The sequence below is a fragment of the Solanum stenotomum genome, chromosome 3 (assembly GCF_019186545.1).
Source record: "Solanum stenotomum isolate F172 chromosome 3, ASM1918654v1, whole genome shotgun sequence".
NCBI lineage: Eukaryota > Viridiplantae > Streptophyta > Magnoliopsida > Solanales > Solanaceae > Solanum > Solanum stenotomum.
Window position 1 is genome coordinate 52,248,380 of NC_064284.1, and position 21,049 is coordinate 52,269,428.

At 40.2% G+C, this 21,049-nt stretch overlaps 1 pseudogene; it reads right to left on the reverse strand.

Annotated features, from left to right (window-relative positions):
• Window positions 1-906: 906 nt before the first annotated feature.
• Window positions 907-2,592, reverse strand: LOC125859035 (uncharacterized; annotated as a pseudogene).
• Between the last annotated feature and the right edge of the window lie 18,457 nt (window positions 2,593-21,049).

Here is a 21,049-nt window from a genome sequence, read left to right on the forward strand (position 1 = left end):
TTGCAATGAAGGCATCAGCGTTGACAGACAACATCTAATGTCGAGCGTCGGGGCGGTTGTTGGGCGCGCATCGACGAAAAAATTCACGTATGGCGCATAAGTGGTATTCGAGTTGTGTGGTTAGGTTGGATCCTTGCTTCAAGATGTGACATCCTAAGCCGCATTCCATCTGGGTGGCGGATCAAGCGCAATCTAGGCTTGTCGGATGTCGGTCTCCTGTGTTGCATACCTTATGCGTAGGCATTACTCACGTGCAATCAGTCGCCTTTTTGCCTCTCGCATTCCATGTGCGGGGTCAACTCAAAAGCTGCTCTCGCATCCCACGCCTTCCTTACTTCGTTGTGCGATGGCGTGGTCTGCAAGCGGAGGCTCGAATTCTTGAATTCGATAGATGCAGTGGCCATGGGGCCTTCACCGGCTCTTATCTACCCAAAACAAATGCTTCTTGCGAATGACGGCCGCACGCACCTTGGACCCACCCGTGCCCGAACGGGTGCGCCAGACTCATGCAACGCGTGTGGTCATTGGGTAGTGCTACCTGGTTGATCCTGCCAGTAGTCATATGCTTGTCTCAAAGATTAAGCCATGCATGTGTAAGTATGAACAAATTCAGACTGTGAAACTGCGAATGGCTCATTAAATCAGTTATAGTTTGTTTGATGGTATCTACTACTCGGATAACCATAGTAATTCTTGAGCTAATACATGGAACAAACCACGACATGTGGAAGGGATGCATTTATTAGATAAAAGGTCGAGGCGGGCTCTGCCTATTATTGCGATGATTCGTGATAACTCGACAGATCGCACGGCCATCGTACCGGTGATGCATCATTCACATTTCTTCCCTATCAACTTTCAATGGTAGGATAATGGCCTACCATGGTGGTGACAGGTGATGGAGAATTAGGGTTTGATTCCAGAGAGAGAGCCTGAGAAACGGCTACCACATCCAAGGAAGGTCGTAGGCGCGCAAATTACCCAATTCTTACACGGGAAGGTAGTGACAATAAATAACAGTACCGGGCACTACAAGTTTGGTAATTGGAATGAGTACAATCTAAATCCCTTAACGAGGATCCATTGGAGGGCAAGTCTAGTGCTAGCAGCCACGGTAATTCCAGCTTCAATAGCATATATTTAAGTTGTTATAGTTAAAAAACTCGTAGTTAGACTTTGGGATGGGCCAGCCGGTCCTCCCTAGGTGTGCATTGGTCGTCTCATCCCTTCTGTCGGCGATGCGCTCCTGACCTTAATTGGATGGGTTGTGCCTCCAGCGCTTTTACTTTGAACAAATTAGAGTGCTCAAAGCAATCCTACACTCTGTATACATTAGCATGGGATACAATTTTAGAATTTTGGTCCTATTACGTTGGCCTTTGGGATCGGATTAATGATTAATAGGAACAGTCGAGGGCATTCCTATTTCATAGTCAGAAGTGAAATTTTTAGATTTTTGAAAGACGAACAACTGTGGAAGCATTTGCCAAGGATGTTTTCAATAATCAAGAATGAAAGTTGGGGACTCGAAGACAATCATTTACCATCCTAGTCTCAACAAAAAATGATGCCGACCAGGGATCGGCGGATGTTGCTTTTAGGACTACATCGGCACCTTATGAGAAATAAAAGTTTCCTGGTTTCAGGGGGAGTATGGTCGCAAGGCTGAAACTTAAAGGAATTTATGGAAGGGCACCACCAAGAGTGGAGCCTGCGGCTTAATTCGACTAAACACGGGGAAACTTACCAGGTCCAGACATAGTAAGGATTGACAAACTGAGAGCTCTTTCTTGATTCTATGGGTGGTGGTGGATGGCCCTTCTTAGTTGGTGGAGCGATTTGTCTAGTTAATTCTGCTAACGAACGAGACCTCAGCCTACTAACTATCTATGCGGAGGTATCCCTTCGCGGCTAGCTTCTTAGAGGGACTACGGCCTTTTAGGCTGCGGAAGTTTGAGGCAATAATAGGTCTGTGATGCCCTAAGATGTTCTCGGCCGCACATGTGCTACACGGATGTATTCAACGACCTTATAGCCTTGGCCGACAGGCCTGGGTAATCTTTGAAATTTCAAAGTGATGGGGATATATCCAAAATGTAGTCTGGAGAAGCGTCCTCAGCTGAGGACCAGGCCCATGTCCCCTGGAAGGGGACGCCAGAGAGGGTGAGAGCCCCGTGGTGCCTGGACCCTGCCACACCATGAGGCACTATCTACGAGTCGGGTTGTTTGGGAATGCAACCCAAATCGGGAGGTGAATTTCATCCTAGGCTAAATACGGGTGAGAGACTGATAACGAACAAGTACCACAAGGGAAATATTAAAAGGAATTTGAAAGAGAGTCAAAGAGTGCTTGAAATTGTCGGGAGGGAAGTGGATGTAGGCTAACGATGCACCCCGATCGGATGTGGAACGGTGACGAGTTGGTCCGCCGATCGACTCGGAGCGTGGACCAGCATGGATTAGAGGGGCGGCCAGAGCCCGAACTCTTGATATGCCCGTGGAATGTCGTCTCCTTGATTTTGGTAGGAAGAGCGCACCTCTGGTGTGCTTAAACTTCTGCGTGCTCCAGACATTGGCATGTGGGCTCCCCATTCGACCCGTCTTGAAACACGGACCAAAGAGTCTGACATGTGTCCGATTCAATGGGCGAGTAAATTCATAAGGCGTAAGGAATCTGATTGGTGGGATCCCCCTGAGGGGTGCACCGCCGACCGACCTTGATCTTCTGAGAAGGGTTCGAGTGTGAGCATACATGTTGGGACCCAAAAGATGGTGAACTACGCCTGAGCGGGGGGAAGCCAAGGTCATGAATAGAATAATTCTTCATATGAATCTTAAGTTGCCTTGAGGAATAGGCAATAACTTTCTCATTTTGCATAAGCACACACCCTAACCCAATTCTTGAGTCATCACAATAAACCACAAAACCATCAGGCCCTTCCAATAAAGTCAACACCGGAGCAGAAGTAAGTCTATCCTTCAACTCTTGAAAACTCTTCTCACACTTTTCGGACCATATGAACTTGGCCTTATTGTGTGTCAAAGGAGAGGCAATTGAAGAGAATCCCTCAAAAAATCTTCTATAGTATCCGGCTAAACCCAAGAAACTTCTAATTTCTGAAGGAGTTAGAGGTCTAGGCCAACTCTTGACCACATCTGTCTTCTTAGGATCTACCTCAATACCCTTACTTGAAATAATATGACCAAGAAAAGCTAAGAATCTTAGACAAAACTTACATTTCCTAAAATTCGCAAAGAGTTGTTGGTCCTTAAGAATTTGCAATACAATCCTCAAATGATCAATATGCTCATCCTGACTTCTTGAATAAACCAATATATCATCAATGAACACAATCACAAACATGTCAAGGTATTATCTAAACACCATATTCATCAAATCCATAAACGTCATCGGGGCATTAGTAAACACAAATGACATTACCAAAAACTCATAATGACCATACCGAGTTCGAAAAGCCGTCTTCGGAATATCATCTTCTTTCACCCTCAATTGGTGATAACCCAATCTAAGGTCAACCTTAGAGAAATAACTTTCTCCTTGAAGTTGGTCAAATAAATCATCTATCCTTGGGAGAGGATACTTATTCTTCATGGTCACCTTGTTCAACTGATGATAGTCAATACACAAGCGAAGAGAACTATCTTTCTTTCTAACGAACAAAATTGGAGCACCCCATGGAGAGATACTCGATCAAATGAAACCCTTATCAAACAAATCTTTCAATTGTTCTTTCAACTCCTTAAGTTATGTCAAAGTCGTATAGTAAGGAGGAATAAAAATAGGTTGCGTATCTAGGAGAAGGTCATTATTGAAGTATAATTTCCTTCCAGAAGGAATACCGGGTAAATCATGTGGGAACACTTTCGTAAACTCATTTACAATGGGGACTGACTCAAGATTAGGGGTTTCAGAATCTACATCCCTCACCCTAACTAGATGGTAAGTGCAACCCTTAGAAATAATCTTTCTAGCTTTAAGACAAGAGACAAACTGACCCTTAAGCATAGAATTTCCCTCTTTCACTCTAGGATAGGCTCATTCGGAAACTGAAACTTGACTACACGTGTTCTACTATCAATAGAAGCATAACATGAGTGCAGCCAATCCATACCAAGTATAACATCAAAATCTAGCATATCAAGCTCTACCAAGTCAACAAGAGTAACTCTATGGGACAAGGAAACGAGACACTTTCTATAGAGCCTCTTAGCCACAATAAAATCACCAACAGGAGTAAAGACAGAAAAAGGTTCTAACAACACATCCGGAAGAACATCAAACCTCATAGCCACATATGGCGTCACAAAAGACAAGGTAGCACCGGGATCAAGTAAAGAATAAACATCAAGTTGGAAAACCTTCAACATACTGGTAACCACATCGAGAGAACCCTCTTGTTCACCACGAGTCTGAAGTACATAGAATTGGTTTTGCTTAGGAGCATTCACACCGAACAACTTAGACCATATGAAGGATAGGGTTGAGCCCTACGACAACTATCTCCTTTATTCCTAGAAACCAAAGCACAATTCCTTATCTTGTGGTCCATCTTACCACAACCAAAACAAACATTGGAGCCCGCTAGACACTTGCCCCCATGCTTTGTTCCACACTTAGCACAATTGGGCAATAGAGACCCACTACTATTTCTTCCTTGAGGCTTAGGGTTAGACACCCCCTCATTGTTAAACCTTTGAGGAGCCTCGGTTCTTGACCTTTTTAGTTTTCTAGACCTTCATTCTGGAGGATTTCTCCTAGTGAAGGTGCTCACTCTATGTGTCGTCGTACCCACACTAGGGTTCACGAAGACCAAAACATCCCTATTGCCCTGGGCTGTCACAGCTTGATCCAACACTAGAAAAGCATCCCTAAACTCCATATTAGTCACTTGCTCGGCCAAAGGGTCAATCGGAACTTTAGGAGCTTGGGGAGTAGCATATTGTTCCGCATTCTCCCTCACATTCCTTCTAGCATATGTTCTTCAAGTAGCCATATTGTGTAGAGCATGAGATAAGGATTATGAGGGAGACCTTATAGAGTTAAACTCTATCACACCACTTCAGAGTAATGAAAGAAGTGAAGTTTCCTAAACATCTTGTAGCCTCTCATTCATAATTGTGGTGCGCTTCACACTCATGAACAAGATTATACTCGACGTGGCTTATGAGACATCCTAGGACCATTCTAAACCTTGTGCTCTGATTACCAAGTTTGTCACGACCCAGGGGTACCCCTTAGATGCAACATAGCGTATAGAACCCCGAAGGACTCCATACAAGCCACTTAGCTCTCATCACATAAGAAATAGAACAATAAGAGTAAAACAATAGTCCAATAGTTTTATAAAAGAAAAACAGTCTAATACACTTGTCTCATCATAGCCATCTAATACAATAGAATGAAATTGGTCCTAGCCCATACATCATGTCCAAAAGTGAAATACATGAAAGAAAGTGAAACAATGAGCATCTGTCTTCGAATCATGAGGACTCACCGAAGCTCGGGAATCTCTCAATCAACCACTAGCCATTAAACTGAGAAACCTGACTGTCGGACCCTACATTTGGGGAAATGTAGGCAAGAGTATGCGTTAGTACAAAACAATGTACCAAGTATGATAGCTATGAATAAAACACTTAAATCATGCTAAAAAGGTACATTTCATTTCATGACATGCAATTGACCAAGCTAAAACATGATATAAGAGAGTTAGAAAACATAAGTCATAAAATCATGGTCAATGCAAGCTAAGATCATCTTTAAAACATTTGAACTCATATGTGATAGTTCTTGAAGTAACCTTAGTTAATTATTAGTATGGGAACTAGCCTTAATCGACATAAAAACCATGTGAGCTATAACATGATCCCCTGGTGACTCCTACACCAACTAGGGTTGCCCTACTTGCCAAGGTAGAACTATGATTTTCTAGGTTACACTGGACACACCTAACTACTATCAGTAATAGGATATACAACTCCAGCATTCAACCACTTAATGATCTCTTTCTTCACAACCTCTTGCATCGGTGGATTCAATCTTCATTAGTGCTCAATACTTGGCTTGCTATCCGACATAAGTTGAATTTTGTAAGAACAGATACCCGGTGGGATACCAATAATATCAGCAATAGTCCATCTGATAGCCCTTTTGAATTGCTTCAAGATAGATATTAATGCCTCAACTTGCCCTTTATTCAAGTCAGCAGCAATAATAATAGGCAAATTACTATTTTGGCCCAAAAAAACATACCACAAATGAGATGGTAGAGCCTTAAGCTCAAACTTTGGAGGCTCCTCAACAGATGGTCTCGCTGGCAGAGAGTCTCGATTCTTTAAACCAAGATCCAGTTTCTTTGGTTGACGACGACAAAAATTTACCTCATCAAGTGCATCTACTAGCTCATCATATTCAATAATACCATCTCATCAAAATTCATGATCACAGCTCTAACACCTCAACCCCAAGTCTCTCCTTAATAGACACCTCTGGCACTACCTCAACAGTATGATTCACTACAGACACCACCTTAAGATCACTAGCATGCTTCATAGATCTGCAAATATTCAAAATGACCTCTTCATTGTTCAAGAGAAACTTCAGTTGCCCCTTTTCCATATCAGCCAAAACAGGCCCAGTAGTAAGAAATGGTCTCCCTAAAATGATAGGGACCTCAAAATTAAATTCATAATCTAGTATAACAAAGTCGGTTGGGAAGATGAATGTCTCAACTTTCACAAGGACATCTTAAAACGCCGCAATTTGTTTCTTCACAATGCGGTCAATTATGATTAGCCGCATTGCAGTCCGTTTGGGGGCTCCCAAGCCCAACTTTTTATATATAGATGTCAGCATCAGATTAATGCTGGCACCCAACTCACATAGAACCTTGGTGAAATGCAACATACCAATAGTACATGGAATAGTAAATGATTCAGGATCCTCCTTTTTTTTGCACTAACGATCTAGTAGCAATAGCACTACAATGCTACAACTTGTCATCTCTTCTAAATTGACAGCCCTCTTCTTAGTCACCAAATCTTTCATGAATTGTGCATAACCCAGCATTTGCTCAAGTTCCTCAATCAATGGAATATTTATGGAAAACTGCTTCAACATAGTTATAAACCAATGATATTTTCCTTTTTCCATTTTCTTTACCAACCTTCGTGGGAAGGGATGTGGAGGTCTTAGCATATGGATGATCTTCTGTGTCACCTCAACCTCCTTCTCAGTCTGATTTTTCAGCTCCTCAACTACCTCAATTTCGTCCTCTACTTGCTCTTTTGCACTTTCCACTCTAGTCGGCATGGGAAGGTCTATAGTCTGCATTCCTCCTCTAGTAATGACTGCCATGCAATGACCGTCATCCTTTGGATTCTGGATGGTATTGCTAGGGAGTGTTCATGGCTGACGCGGATTTACACTTACGGACAACTGGCTCAAATGCAGCTCAATCTGTTTAATCGATACAACATGAGACTAACTTTTTGACCAATGTCAGATAAATCATTTCGTATTTCTTTCCCATTGTTATATGTTGAATCAAAAAAATTCATCATCTTGTGCATCATATCTTTAATGCAAATTCATACTCAATCCAACATCTCTTTCCCAGGTGGAACATAGAGTCCACTATTTTCATTTCTGTTGCCCTTCCAATTTCGATTTTAGTTATTGTCACGATTAAAATTCCCATCATGGACATAGTTCCCTTCCCGAGTATAGTTACCATAGTTTCGACCTTGATTTCCTTGATCTTGGTGCCAATTATCCGAATTGGATGCTTGGGCATTGGTACGAAAACCCCTCATCTGATCATTCACAAGATTCACATCCTCCTCATAAATGTAGTCATCAGCAAGTGGTGCTCTAGGTTGAAAGTTTACAACTTCCACTTTCTTAGCACTTCCGCTCACATGTTTCAAAACCAAGCCAATTGTTGTTCTCAATTGGGCAATTTCCTCACGAATATCATCATTGGACTGATTTAGTGCTGATTTTGTATAATGAACATATTTTTTCCAGTATTTGACTTTCTAGCGCTCCATGCATTGTTGTTCTTGGAGATCTTTTCAAATTTTCCAGCAATCTCTTGAAATGTGCATGCTCAATAAGATCCTCCGGCAATAGTATCTAGCACAACTTTCCCATTATCATCTTGCCCTCTGTAAAAACACTCTTTCAGTGACTCGTCATCTATGTAGTGGTTAGGCACACTCCTCATAAACCCAGTGTATCTATCCCAAGAGATATTCACCGACTCCCCATGCAATGTCATGAAGTTATTGAATTTATCCTTGAGATTCATCTTCTTGGACACTGGAAAATACTTCTCCATGATTACCCTGTGTAGCCTATCCCAAGTTGTGATTGAGTTATAAGGAAATGTAGAAAATCATACTATAGCATCACATGTCAACGAAAGTGGAAACTCCCTTAAGTTGATCGCATCCATATCTAAATCTAGTCGCCCTACACTACTCAAGCAGACACTCTTCACTTTGCTCATGTGAGCATATGGATCCTTCAAAGGTAACCCGACAAATAACCCTCTAGATGTAAGCATTTGCATCAAACTGCTAGTCACCACAAAAGTATGTCCGAGAGGTAGTGGAGGACAACTATAGCACCGGTCGATCCCACAGCATTATGATCAACCCTATAGTTTTTGCAGACATCTCATGCTGGCTGATTTGTCACTTCTTCAGCAGTTTCAACTTGTGGATTAACCTTAATATGTCCAGGCACGTCCAAGACTCCAGGAGGTTCTACACCCCCTTGACCCGCTCCGATTGGATCATTGTGTACCTCGAGATTTAGGCCTCTTCCAACCATCATTCTCAGTGTTCATCTCAGTTCAGGATCGTAAAGAGTCAGGGATTGCCTTGACTCTGTGTACTTGGCATGCAATGGAGATAAGACTTGTAGAAAACAAAAACAAAACAAAATGTAAATCAGGAAATAAATTACTAAAATTCAATAACGGAATTAGTCTAATCTAAAAGCCTTTGTCCTCGACATCGGCGCCAAAATTTGATACACCCAAATTACACTTCTCTAAAAAAGTATAAGCGGCCGTTATCAAATAAAGAACCTAACTTTTAGGTTAGGGTCAATCCGACGAGGAATGTGGTCTAGACTATATATGGCTATCTACTTTTAGTCAAATTACATCCGTAAAAAGGGAGATTTGTAAATAAAGTAGCAGTTCATTGATTTGTAGTAACAAGTAACAAGTAATCACAATTCACAGTATGAAATATCAATATGAGAAGAAAACTAGGGTACATGTGTTCCTCACAAGTTGCTAACGCAGTAATTCCAATAATAATAACTCTATCCTAATGTTTAAAATGCAAGGTAGGTAAGTTATGTATCTTCTACGTGATTGGTCCTCCAAATAGGGAATTTCACCACACAACTCGGTTCGTCTACGGATGTATGCTTTACTAACCCTTACACTTAACCCCATATTAGCCTTCGTCGTAAGTGGGTTAGGGTATTAGATAGAGGATTATCACGTCTAAATCTCTGTTGTTCAATCCCTTTCTCACTCATTACTTCCTTGGTTTGGAAAGTAGGAATGAGGCGATTTCTAACGATGTACATCGTTAAAAAGCATTCAAAACAAAAGGATTAACAATATATGCATAAACATTATTCAAGAATTACTTAATTATTGATTTTACGTTGTTAATTACTCATGGTTCCCTCAACCCTAGTTGTGGATTTAGCTATTCATGCTTGAATTATCACAATTCATATTAGGGTTTGAAATAGAAATCATGAACTTACAATGAGAATAGATGAAAGCCGAAATCTTGAATTGAAAATCAAAAGCAAATTGCATAAACCAACTTTAAGAATTAAATGTCAAAAGTTTTCACAAAATAATTCTCAAAGCCAATGTAAAGTATCACAAAAGGTCTAACAACCCAAAAACAAAAAATACAACTAATATTTATGGAAACTAAATCCTAAACCAAGTAGGAAAAGGAAGCTTAGGAAATTCCTATTTGTGATGCTTCGTCGACGACTGGTCACCTACGGTCCGTCAAGGAATGACGGCTCGTAGTCTACCACTGTTGCTCAGTAGTTGGCTAAAATTATGTGGACTTCAATCGATGGAACGACCCACGGTCCGTAGGTATAAGCACGGTCCGTCCTGTACACTCATGGTTCAAGTACTGGAACTCAACTTTCTGAAGTCATCGATGACCCATCAACGATGGTCCGTCATCCGACTTACGGCTTGTCAGTTGTTGTCGTGGTTCCATACTTAGTCATACTTCCTTGAACACTCTATCTACGCCTTCACCTATGGCTCGTCAACTAAACGATGGCTCGTAGGTGGTCATGTCTATTGCCATTTTCCTGCTACTTCAGCCACTTTCAATTCCAACTACTCCAAACCTATTTCCTTCAAAATACCATCAAATCTAATAACAAAAATTCTTAAGACGCATGCAAACTTCAAGTATAATGCAGCAAAAATACTGTAAAATCACGGTGCATCACTCACCAACTGAACAATGCTTCCAGTGCACCTTCACTAAAGCAATCTCTTTAGTCCTAAGCTTCCGGACTTGCCTATCCAAGGTGGCAATAGGCTCCTCTTCGAAAGATAAGTCTGGACTCAACTCAACTAAATCAAGAGAAAGTACATGGGACTAGTTCAGCATGTACTTCCAAAGCATGGAAACATGAAACACGAGATACACAACTGACAAACTAGGTTGAAAGGCCAATTTATAGGCCACCTCTCCCACACGACTCAAGATCTCAAAAGGTCCAATGAATCTAGGGCTAAGCTAACGCTTATTTCTAAATCTCATCACACTCTTTATAAGTAATAGTCAGAGCCAAACAAGATCACCCTCTATGAACACTAGGGCTCAAATTCTCTGATCCGCATAACTCTTCTATCGACTCTGGGTTCTCAATAGTCTACCCTGGATCATACGAACCAGCTCCATAAAATCTCTAAGGAAGTCTGTATCTAATGAATCCATCTCAATTGAGTCAAACCATCTTATCAAAGATGTACATTGCCTGCTATGCAATGCCTTAAAAAGGGCCATCAGATACTAGAATGATAATTGTTGTTCTAGGAAAACTCTGCTAAGGGCAAATGTTGATCCCATCTAGCACCAAAATCAATCACAGAAGCTCAAAGCATGTCCTCCAACACTTGAATCATCCGCTCGGACTAACCATCTGTTTGAGGGTGGAAGGTTGTACTCATATCTAAACGAGTACCCAAACCATGTTGCAATGCCTTCCAAAAAATGGGACATGAACAAGGAACCTCGATCAGACACAATAGAAACTAGGACTCCATGCAATTGCACAATCTGACTGATATTAAGCTCGACTAACTTTTCTATCATGGTAGTCCCACAACAAAGTCCATAGTGATCATCTCCTACTTCCAAGTAGAAATAGGAATCCTCTGAGATAGACCTCTAGGCCTTTGGTTCTCACACTTAACCTGTTGACAAGTCAAACACCTCAAAAAAAAATTTGCAATATCCCTTTTCATACCACACCACTAATAGTGTTGGCTCATGTCATGATACATCTTCACGGCACCCGGATGGATGGAATATTAGGAACAATTGGCTTCTTTAAGAATCAGTCTAATCAACTAACCCACCTTGGACACACAAATCCTACCTCTAATCCGCAAAACACCATCAGAATCAAGAATAGCCTCCTTGGCTTGCCCTTTCATAACCGTGTCTCAAATGAGACATAGTTTCTCTTCATCAAACTGACGCTCACGAATTTTCTTAACTAAGGAAGAAAGAGCCTCAATAAATGCAATCAAACAACTAAACTCCTCAAAAACTGCAACCGGACAAGACTGTTAGCTAACCTCTAAATATCTCTAGACAATGGTCTCTCTCTCACACTAATAGCGGCAAGACTTCCCATGCTAGAAGACTTCCGACTCAAAGCATTGACCACCATATTGGCCTTCCCTAGATGATACAAGAAGATGATGTCATAGTGTTTCAGTAGCTCAAGCCATCTACGCTGCCTCAAGTTCAATTCTCTCTGACTGAAAATGTAGTGAAGACTCTGATGGTCCGTGAAGACCTCATAATGAACCCCATAAAAATAATGTCACCATAGCTAAAGAACAAACACTACGGCTGCCAACTCTAAATCATAGGTAGGGTAGTTTCTCTCATGGGCCTTCAACTGCCTAGAAGTAAAGGCAATCACCTAACCATTCTACATTATAACACCGCCTAACCTGACTCCAGAAGCATCGCAATAAATGGTGAAGTCCACACCCTCTTTGGGTAAGATCAAAATAGGAGTCGGCGTCAACAAGGTCTGGAGCTTTTGAAAGCCCTCCTAACACTCATCAGACCACTGAAAACTCACACTCTGACGAGTCAATCTAGTCAAGGGAGATGCAATAGTAGAGAAGCTCTGAACAAATCTTGGATAATAACCCTCAAGTCCCAAAAAACTCTGGATCTCAATAACCGAAGTACGTCTGGTCCAACCCCTCACTGTCTCAATCTTAGCTAGATCAACAAGAATACCCTCCTTGGAAGCCATATATCCCAAAAATTCCACAGAATCGAGCCAAAACTTAGAGTTCGAAACTTTAGCATAAAGCTTCTATTCCCTCAATCTTTGGAGTACAATCCTCAAATACTGATCATGATCCTCTTCAATCTTGGACTACACAAAGATGGCATCAATGAACACTATCATAAAGGTATCCAAATAAGGTCGGAACACCCCGTTCATCAACTCCATGAATGATGCAAAGGCGTTAGACAAACCAAACGACATCATAAGAAGCTCATAGTGGCCATAATAAGTCTTGAAAGCTATCTTAGGGATATCCGATGCCCTAATCTTCAACTGGTGATAACTAGATCTCAAATCAATCTTAGAAAACAGAGATGCACTCTGGAGCTAATCAAACAAGTTACCAATACCAAGAAGAGGATACTTGTTCTTTACTGTCACTTTCTTCAACTATCGATAATCAATACATATCGTTATGGATCAACCTTTCTTTCTCACAAACAACATAGGGGCACATCATGGAGAAACACTAGGGTTAATAAACCCCTTACTCAAAAAATCCTGCAACTCATCTTTCAATTCCTTCAACTCAACTAGATCGATACAATAAAGAGGTATAGATATGGGCATGGTGCCCGACTCAAAGTCAATAGTAAGTCAATATCCCATTCTAAAGGAACGCCTTGTAGATTATTAGGAAACACATCTATAAGCTCTCGAACCATGGGAACATAATCCATGGGAGGTGGTTCAACACTAGTATTCTGAATGAAAGCCAAGTAGGACAAACACACTCTATCAACCAATCTCTAAGCTCTAATGAAGGAGATAACCTTGCTAGGGTAAGAATGACTAGCACCCGACCACTCAACTCTTAGGACACCCGGCATAGCTAAGGTCACAATCTTTGTGTCACGCCCCGAGCCTACACCCTGGGCGGGACTGGCACTCGAAGACCATTGCTGGCCTCAAGCGAACCCTTGGCCTGGCTTACTAACTCAGCGGAATAATATATGCATATTTATAAAGATCAATAGCACACTACTCAACTTAACTAATGAAATAACTTAGAACGTTTAATAGTCAGCATTCAACTTGGCCAAAATGGCAACTCAAGTCTTAACATATGAAATGAAAAGTAAAGACAACTGAATTCACTAACTGACTGTCTGACTATCTATGAAGCCTCTAAACAACTAAGACAGATGTCGGGACAGGCCCGCGACATCCTAATGAACTAATACTAAAACTGAAAGCAATGTGAAGGAGTCCTCTGGAATGCAAAGAGGCTCACCAACAGACTCTGAACTGCTCACTGGATCAACGAATGTGTCGGATGCCGATCCTAGTTACATGTGTCTGCATCATAAGACGATGCAGGCCAACTGGCATCAGTACATTGAATGTACGAGTATGCGAGTTGGAATGCTAAAACAACATAGGCTCGAAAGAGATTATGAAAGAAACACTTACCTTGGCTCTTCTCAACTCTTGAATACTTAAATAAACTCATTTCATTATAAAGTAGTTTAAAACAAGTCCAATATAAAGAAAAATTGTTGAAAACATGCTGTCAATTCATAATTATAATATCATAAAAATACAAACCATGCTCCCACTCAAAGTCTACTTGTGCAATGCATGAATGAAGTCTCATACCTCCATTCACACTAAGCAAAACCCCTTGAGGAACCATGCTACTACTACTGTGGGAGTTTCTCTAACCGACAACCATCACTTAAGAACTATAATGATGATACAACGTTTTACCTCATGCTGTCGAGGCCCATCCTCTACCTTGTCGTGATATAGGAAGCTAACTCACTAAGTGGATCCACTAGTCTATGCGAAAAGGATTCATCTAAAAAGTATGACTATTTTCTACCCATGATGGCTACATTGTTTATGGAGACTTGAGTTAATATGAACTCGCATCCCCATATCAGTGTTCAATACTACTCCCAAAAATATACTTAGTTCTTTATGTTTAGAAACATACTTCTTCTGTGATTTGAGATTAGTGCTCAAAAATTTTGCTCAAAGGCAATCTTGGAAATTCAGTTTCCCTGCTTGCTTCATTTAGAAAGCTATTTCTCTTTTCTGAAAACTAGCCCGAAGGCTCTTTAAAAATCTAGGTTTCCTTTCTTGTTTAAATGTGAAAACATTTTAAACTCTTTGGGAATACATAGTCCCCATATACTTTTGAAGAAAGAACTTCAACTTTACTTTTTACTGAAATCTAAACTTAAGTCTTAAAACAAAGTTAAAACGTTTGCAAATGACTTTTGGAAACCTTTATGAACTTCTCTTAACTTTAATCCTATCTTTCCTTGAATTGAATTATGGATTCAAGGTTCATGATCTCATGTTTATGGAGGATCTCAATAACAATATATCAATTCGATAATTAGGAATAGAACTTTTAAAAGAAATATGAATTCAAGAACTCAAAATCAACTTATCTCAAGAATACTCAAATCTAGGGAAAGAATCCTAATTAATTACAAAAAAATGAATTAAAATAAAAGTGTAAGGAAAAGACCAAACTACCCTTTAAAATCTGAATTGGACTTTCCTTAATCCAACATCCCAACTTCTAAAGTGCATAACTCACTCATACGAACTCGGATTTACCCAAACTCGGCAGCGTTGGAAAGATCATTCCAATATCTTTCCAACCATAATTGTAATTACACCTAACTCATCTTGATCTAGAAGTTATGGCCATTTGAATTTGACCAAAAACTCAACTTTTCCTAACTTAACCAAATTTCTAGATTTTTAATTCTTTCCAAAAATGATTATTTCCAATTATAAGCTTCTTCCTAATTATTTCAAATTGCGAGATGTTACACTTTGCATAACAGTCAAGGATAGCATGATGCAGAGAAAGTCAATCCATACCCAAGATAATATCAAAGTCTACCATTCCCAGAATGACCAGGTCTACCCAAGTACCATACCCAACAAAAGAAATTAGACAGGATAGATACACTCGATCCAGCACTAACGACTCACCCACTAGTGTAGAAACATGAATAGGCACAGGCATGCAATCAGACAACATATCAAACCCAACAACAGAATAGGTAGACACATATGAGAAAGTAGATCCCGGATCAAACAATACAGACAGAAGTCGATGGAAAATTGGGACGATACCTCTGAACACTGTATTAGAAGTCTCTATCTCAAGCCTCCTTGGAAAAGCATAACATGTGTCATCTTGGCCGTCAATAGTATGAGTAGAACCTCTACCTCCACCCTGGAGCTATAGTACCCCTACTAGTAGTCCTACCACCTCTACGAGACTGAAATCTACCTCAAACCCTGACCAGTACTGTTGAATCCCTTGCTGGAGCAGCTGAATAAGAATGATGAGGTCTTGAATGAGTTTGTAGAGGACATTGTCGCATCATATGACCTGGATCTCCACAAGTAAAGCAAGATCTCAGCACAGATAATTGTTGCTGCAAACCACGAACTACCATGGCCACCTCAGCCAGAACCATAGTATCCTCGAGTTGACTGTCCACTCTCAGCTACTAGCATAGAAGCATGAACCAGCCCACGACGCTAGAAGTAACCACCACCTCTATGTGAACCTCTACCTCCAGATGAGACATTAGAAAACTAACTAGAAGAACGAGTCCTCTTGGGATGCACAAACTCCTCTAAAACCATCATATCTGCCTCTTTGGCGGTGCTTACAATGGACTGGAAGGAAGCCCCATCTCTGGCCGCCATGAACACATAAGATCTAATGGAGAAAGTCAACCCTCTCATAAACCAGCAAAATCTCTACCTCATCCGGCACAATAGTCATAGCATACCTCACAAAAACAGGCCTCATACTCGATCATAGACAAACTACCCTGAACCAAGCTCTTAAATATAAGACGACTTTCCTCTCTCACTCTCCACTGAATGAAGCGATTCTAGAAAGCACTAGAAACATATCCTACTCTCCCGGAGGAGATCCAACTGATCTAGACCTCAAAAAATCCCTCCACTAGGAAGCTGAAGGGCAACAAACCAAACACCACGAGCATCCACCATACCTAAAGCCTCAAGTATCCCTTGGCAAAAAGTCAAGAACTGAAGAGCATCCTCGCTCTTACCACCCTGAAACTGGGGTGGTTTCATCTTCTGAAACCTCCCACAACACTGCTGATCAGTCCTTGTCAAGATAACCTCAGGAGCAATTTGTGCACTAGCAGTCGTGCAGGAACCATGGGTGGCTAGCCCACCTGAACATGAATACCTAAATTTTGCTACTGACCTAGGGTCTACATCCCCAGAGAAAGGTTTTTTAACACACCAAGCATCCTCAACAAAGTCTCTTGAAACAACAAAGCTCCACACTAGGGAAGAACCTAATCCTCAGCAACCTCAACATGTGGCTCAGGAGAAGCCTCTCTAGCTCTACCTCTTGCTGGAGCCGCCCAACGGGAACGATCTCTATCTGGTGCTACTCTATGAGCACGACCTCAAGCTCGGACCCTACCTCTACCCCTAGCTGGGGTCTCCACAATAGCCTAGGGGACTGCCTCCCCTTTACCTCTAGAAACAGAATATTTGGTCCTCGGCATCGGCCAAAACAACACGCAACAACTCACCACTAGCGAGGTAATCACGCACGACAAGAAAGGATGAATAAAATGGTTCTTAACAATCTTTGTATCCTCTTGAAGATAAGTACATACATCTCCATACCGATCCTCAATAGTCTACTTATACTTGGCTTGTACACATGTGAGACCTATGAACCTGAGGCTCTCATACCATTATGTCACAACCCAAAAATAGAGGTAATGGCACTTGTCTTTTTCCACCAACAAGTCAGCCTCAATGCAAAGAAAATAAATAAAAGCAGAAAATAGTAAAATCAAGAACAAGATAAAGCGGAAATCTTGTTCTTCTATTTAAACCCCAAAAATCTAGTTGTCACGTAGCCACTAAATACATAAGTGTTGAATTAAGAAATAGATATAAGTCTCAATCTTTGCCGCCGAATGACAGGCAGCTACCTCTTTAAGTCTTTGACGAGCCTCAAGATAAAGAGAATGAGAAAGAGATCGCACGAGTCTGGGCTCGGAACCTACATAAGTGTAAAAGCAAGGGTTGAGTACCAAAAACACAACACTCAGCAAGCAACCTACAAAACAAAGCAACTAGCTAGAAATCGAGCACACCTTACACTCCAATCGAACCTCCTCAAACTACAACCTGCACAAAAATCAGCCCAACCTAGCAATTCTACAATACACGACTCACAGGCCAATATTCAAAATTCAATCTTCACAATTCAACAATCAAACAAATCAAATAAATCAAGCTCAATGACAAGAAGTTCAGTCACACATGACAAGTACATCAATCACAATCTATAAGTAAGTCGCGCATAAACATCGAGTGTATCAAGTCACAATGATCATCCCTAGCCGAAACCATTTCCCATCGGCTATATAACACTCACCGATAAAGTCCTCTGCAAGATAACACTTGTTGGCAAAGACCTCGGCATAATAACAATTGTTGACAAAGACCTCGACATAATAACACTCGTCGGTGAAGACCATGGCATAATAATACTCGTCGGCAAAGACCTCGACATAATAACACTCATCGGTATAGACATCGGCATAATAACACTCGTCGGCAAAGACCTTGGCATAAAATATCATCACATATCTCATCACAATGTTTAAAACTAATGCATACAAGCAATATCACACCACATGAAATAGATAATGAATCATACAATTCAAGTCCATAATCATGCTTTCAAGCATTTAATGAATCAACAAGGCTCACAATAAGGCAATTCACATCATCATATTCATCACATAGACCTTTTATTTTAACCTTTTTTTATTCATTTAGATATAAAAAGTGGACAATTTAAACACTTCACTTAATTCACATTACTCTCAACATGCGATCAACAAAGGAAGCATACAAATTCAACTAGAATACAAGATTTAGGAAGTCACTTGCCTTAAATTAGTCAACAATCACTCAAATAGTTGATTCTTCCAATTTTGAAACACTTTTGAAGCCACACAATCTATAAAAATGAAGTATTTACAATAAATTTTTGGAAACAACAATACCCCCATTAATTTTCTTGAAAGTTGGGTCAATCAACACAAAACTCAATTCTAAAATGAAGGTTTGAATCCAAAATTTACTACTTGAAATCATTACTCAAGGCTTTAGGAACTCATTAGGGAAAATCATTTAGGAACTTATTAGGAAAAATCATTTAGAAATAGGACTTGAAATCAGTTCACAAACTTCATTTCAACTAAGAACATGGGTTCTTGAGAAACCTCATCATTTACCGATCAAAACCTCATATTTTGATGTTAAAACTCACAATTAATCTAAGGAAAACGAAGGTTTAGAATCAAGAGTACTTACTCAACTGATCTAGCATAGAAACCCCTTCAAAATTCGCCACCAAAGGTTCCCCAAGTTCAAAAATGGTGAAATGGGGCATAAACCCTGAAGTTTTAAAGTCAAAACCCTCCCAGGTATCGCACAAGGGACATGGGGCGAACCACGCAAAAATCTCAGGCATTACAAAAGAGAACGAGCCTTTGCTTCTATAAAGCTAGCAATCGCGAACAAGTCCTTTGCGATTGCGAAGGTCAAGGGAAGTTCATCCTTCGTGAAAGCAAACAACATTTCACAAAAGCGAGCCTCACAAAAGTGATCTCCTCTGCGCGATCACAAGAAACACTAGATTTAGGCAACGTAAAAATTAAGCCAACATCCAAAACATCGAAAGGACCCTCTAGATTCGTTCGAAACCCCGTACACACAAACCTCTTATAGAAATCAATTAAACTCAACGTTCCAGACTCAATGGAACTGTCAAAATACGAATCTGAGGTCTCCTTGACCCAACATTATGAAAGCCACAATAAACTGACTCACGCCTAAAAAGGCTAAAATGAACTCGGGACTTCCCAAAAATCAACCAAGGTCTCAACTAGGTCGAAAATCATCCCCCAAATTCAATGAAACTCTCAAAATTCTGATCCGAGCATCTGAACCCTAAATGTTGACCAAAGTCAATCCAAAGACTAAATTTCCACAATTTTACACCTTAGGACCTCAAATCCTCAAAAAGACATGGAATAAAAATCAGCAACTCTCAAAAATTAGATTTAAACCACTTTCTTAACTACTTGGTCTTTCAAACTCAAATCTTACCAAATTCTCATCTTTTAACTCAAAGTTTAAAACAATTTCAAAATCAATCAAAAACCACTCAGGGTCGATATCAGGAGGGGAAAATGGTAATTTCCATAGAGAAAACAAAAACGACCGATTGGGTCATTACAAATATAAATTTCATGGATGGAATCTATGGTCTGTAGATCAAACTACAAATCGTATATGGCCCCGTGGAAGGTTTTTGACAGCCTTTTAAGAGGGGTAGTTCAGTCTTTTCCCACCCCATTAAGCCTAAACCCCAAAGTAGTTACACCTAGTTAAGGGTTTAAACAACGTTAATCAAACCTTTTTATGTTCATTAACACTCAAAGTCATTAGAGCAAAGATTCAAGAGAACAAAGCTAGGATTTTCAAGCGTTCTTTCAGTTTCGCCAAGAACTTTTTTCTTCCAAGTATGTAAGGTTATTTATAGTGATGGGCTGAGTGCATACTCACGCCCTATATCTACTTCCTATCAGTAAAAAATAATGATAATTCTTAAGATGAGTTTTGTTGTCAAGTTTTGAGTTCTATTTCTAATTTTTGAGTTGTTAGACCTTGCATTGATAATCTTGAGTTGGTTGTTCATGCCTACTTTCTAGCATGAACTCTATTATTGAGTTTTTATTGAGAATCTTTTAACCAAACTCTTCTGTCTTAAATTGATTTTGAGGAAGTAAAGACGGGTTTTGAGTAGAGTTTTAAAAATGATTTGAGTAAAGTATGAGGGAACTAATTGATTCCCAAATGTATCATTTTGATATTCAGAAAGAGAACTTTGGTTTTCATTAAGAATTTTTCAAAGATAATTGAGATATTTACTCTTAAAGAGGATCTTTTGAGTAGTACCTCAAAACAGAAAAAAAGTTATTTTTACTTGAGCATGAATATATATTTAATTAGGAGTAATATTGAGCACCAATATGGGGATGATTTTAGACAACTCACATTCCTCATAAACCATGTAGCTAACATGGGTAAAGGATCATACTTTTTTGACAGCCCCTTATTGCTTTTGAGCAGAGCTTTAGTGGATCCACTTAGTTAAGATGTTCTATATCCTGGCAAGGTGTAGGAAAGTTCTGGCAGCGTGGGCGAGATTCTGTATCATCACGTTACTCATAGTGATGGTTGTCGGTTAGAGAATCTCCCAAATAGATTTAAAAGTATAGTTTTATCATACTTGTTTCTAGACATGTGTGTTGCACGTGTGTCCCGTATATTTTTTTTATAGATTTATTA